Genomic DNA, 3,524 nt, shown 5'->3' on the forward strand with positions numbered 1-3,524 from the left:
GTAGCACCCACAGCACCTCTATCCATTCTCCCCCGCCATTCATGGCACCGCCCTCTCCATTCCCCCGTGTCAGCCACGGCACCCTTGTCCAATCCCTCGCCACCCCCGGCACACCGTCCATTCTCTCTCTCTCTTTCTTAATCTCACCCCCACCCTCTGCATCCCTGTCCAGTCCCTCTTCCCATCTTCTGACTCCCCATGCATTTTCTCTCTCCCCCATACCCTCTGCTCTCCATCCCTCTGTTCCCCCATCTATTCTCTTTCTCAGCCCACGTTGCCGCGTTTCCCAGCCTACCTTGGCAATGGCCGGGCCGGGCCGCCGTCAGCTCTGGTTATTGCAGCCCCCAACTCCTCTCAAAAGTCCGCTCACCGACACTCCGCCACGTGCACGCGTCAGTAACGCTGCCGAATCGATTGCTGGCCCCGTTTCCGTCTCTGCTTTTCCTAGGGCAAAGCTGCTGCATGCCTCGTGACACTCGGCGGGCGACATGGTGGAGGAGATCCTGCCTCCGTCGCTGCGGTGCATGCTGACATGCATCGCCTCTTGGGCGCCCTTTTTTTCCCTTTAGATGTGTGTTTCCGCAGGCCACGCCAGGCTGGTGCTCCCCACAGCTTCACGCCACCCTGCTATGTGCGCACGCCGACGTGCAGGTGGCTGCTGCTAAGGTGGGGAGTGTGTGTGCGTTCCGGGTCGCTTTCCTCTGGCGCGGGAGAGACCGAAAACAAACTCAGACAACTCTTGACGGTGGATCACTCGGCTCGTGCGTCGATGAAGAACGCAGCTAGCTGCGAGAATTAATGTGAATTGCAGGACACATTGATCATCGACACTTTGAACGCACTTTGCGGCCCCGGGTTCTTCCTGAGGCCACGCCTGTCTGAGGGTAATTTGGCAATCAATCGCACTCGCCTTGGCTGGCGAGAGCGCGGCTGGGGTGTCGCAGAGGACCCGTCCGCTTTGTCCCCCTAAGTTCAGACTCCGGAGCCCTCCGGCATCAGAGCACTTTGCCTTTCCCCACACCCTGCACATTCCGTTCGTCAGGCTCGACGCCATCCCCCCGCCAGGGAGCGCGGCCTGGCGTCCGTCTGTGTCGTGGCAGTGTGGCCATCACGGCTGTCACCGGTCCCCCAGAATGGCCGTCGGTGGTTTACACGGCGACGTGCACTGCTTCGTCTTCGGGACAAGGAGCTGCCTCGAAATGTTGAGCCTCCTATGGGGTCTGCCTAAGCTCTGCACGTCCGCATTGGGTCCGTCTCTCGGTTGGCTGGCAGTGGAAAGAGTGAAGGTAGCTGCGGACGTCCGGTGCTGGAGAGCTGCTGGCCTCACCGTGGAGCTCGCCAGTTCGAAACGCTGACCCGACTCGATGGTTGATTGATTGAGAGTGTTGAGAGGCACAGACCGCGTCTGGGAGCTGCAAGCCGCACGCTGCTGCAGCCGCCCATCTCATGGTTCTTCCTCGGCCTAAAGTGGCCGGTGGGACGTCTGATCCTGACTCCCCTGCTGGCGATGAGTGCCTGGCTGAGGGAGGAGGTTTTCGTGAAACACTGTGACTTCAACAGTCGCACGCACGTGGATCGTTGGCTCTTGGCGATCCCATTCAGTCCGCACGTTTCTGCTCAGTCCTGTCACCGGTCTCGGGAGGCACAGAGGGGTTGGCGGGCGTGGTTTGTGCACGGTCACCGTGCAGGCACACCTATTATGCCACCGGCCAACCATCGGGAGGACGGCGGAACGTCGGGCTATCGGGGGCCAAGTCGCCAGAAGGTCACCGCTGTGTCTTCCGTACCCTGTCACCGTCGGCGTGCCTTCCTCAACTCGTCCGGCTCGGGGCCGCTGGGTTCAGGAGCGGCGTCGCCCACCGGCCCCACTGAATGCCGTGCCGTACTGCGGCTGGCCATCGATGTGCGTGCCGTGCCTGTGCGACCGTTCGCCACTTGTGTCTCAGAACTTCTCTCTCCCTCTCTCTGACAGTCGGACAGACTCTGTCGGCTGGCGCATCGCACGTTCTGGGCGGCGAATCGTCACTGCCGTGCCCGGGCCGCTGGCAAGGCAGGAATCGGGCTGATTCTTCCGCTTGAGTAAGCTGCCGGCACTTCCGAGATTCGCCTCCCGCCGTGGATGGGGGAGAGTCTCCAGTCCCGTGAATTTGCGCCGAGCACATCCCCGCGCATGGTTGGCGGCAGGGGCGGCCACTCGTTGACACCATTGCTGGCAAGGGTGGTGAGCGACGTGCGGGTGGCTGGCTCTCTGACCATTGCGGTGTCGGCCAACCCCCCCGTCCGCAGTGAAATGTTGCCGGCCCACTAAGAGGTGGGGGCGTGCACGCTGGCGATGCGGCCTGGCCATCCTCTGACTCTGGGTACGACCTCAGATCAGATGCAACAACCCGCTGAATTTAAGCACATTACTTCGCGATGGAAAAGAAACTAACCAGGATTCCCTTAGTAACTGCGAGTGAACAGGGAAGAGCCCAGCGCCGAATCCCCGCTTGCCTGACGGGCGAGGGAAATGTGGCATATAGAAGTGCTTTCTCTGATGGTGCACAGTCTCCTAAGTCCGCCCGATTGAGGCCTAGCCTGAGGACGGTGTGAGGCCAGTGGCGGTGCGAGGCTCGTCGAGATTGTGTCTTCTTGGAGTCGGGTTGCTTGTGAATGCAGCCCAAAGCGGGTGGTAAACTCCACCTAAGGCTAAATACTAGCACGATACTGATAGTCAACAAGTACCGTAAGGGAAAGTTGAAAAGAATTTTGAAGAGAGAGTTCAAGAGGGTGTGAAACCGTTAAGAGGTAAATAGGTGTTGTCCGCGCAGTCCACCCGGAGGATTCAACTCGGCGGCTCCAGTTGGCCGCTTTGGGGTCTGGCGGATCTCCTCTGCTGGGACCGCTTCCGGCATGGTCACGGCTGTCGCCGGGCGCATTTCCTCAGCTGGTGGTGCGCCGCGACCGACTTTGGGTCGGCTGGGAAGACCGGTGGCTTTGGAAGGTGGCGCGCTGCTCCGTTTGGCGAGTGTTATAGCCCCATGGCAATATCCTTTGCCGCACCCCCGGATTAAAGGGAAGCGACCGCTGCCGCGCCCTCCCGCTGCGGCCCTCCCTCCCCCCCTCGCGGTGTGTGTGGAACCGCGTGTGGCGAGCGGGCTCGCCATGCTCCCGGTGGGTCTGTCGACCGGGGTGTAATGTCCTCAGTGCGCCCCAACCGCGTCCTGCCGCCGAGTCGGGTCGAGCCTCGCCGAGCTAGTGCCAGAGGGCCCTTCTTGTGGATCGCCCCAGCTGCGGTGCCCATCGTCCTACCATGGCAGGCGGGTGGCCTCGGCCGGCGCCTAGCAGCTGACGTAGAACTGATGCGGACCAGGGGAATCCGACTGTTTAATTAAAACAAAGCATCGCGAAGGCCATCGGTCAGTGTTGATGCGATGTGATTTCTGCCCAGTGCTCTGAATGTCAAAGTGAAGAAATTCAATGAAGCGTGGGTAAACGGCGGGAATAACTATGACTCTCTTATTCCCTCTCTTGGGAGATGTGAC

General features: G+C 60.8%; 1 non-coding gene across 1 annotated transcript; it reads left to right on the forward strand.

Moving 5' to 3' along the window:
- The first annotated feature begins 734 nt into the window (after positions 1–734).
- Positions 735–888, forward strand: LOC140457240 (5.8S ribosomal RNA). Its single transcript, XR_011953344.1, has one exon. It is a non-coding gene; the product is annotated as a 5.8S ribosomal RNA (ribosomal RNA).
- The last annotated feature ends 2,636 nt before the right edge of the window (positions 889–3,524 follow it).

Source organism: Chiloscyllium punctatum, chromosome 31, assembly GCF_047496795.1.
Source record: "Chiloscyllium punctatum isolate Juve2018m chromosome 31, sChiPun1.3, whole genome shotgun sequence".
NCBI lineage: Eukaryota > Metazoa > Chordata > Chondrichthyes > Orectolobiformes > Hemiscylliidae > Chiloscyllium > Chiloscyllium punctatum.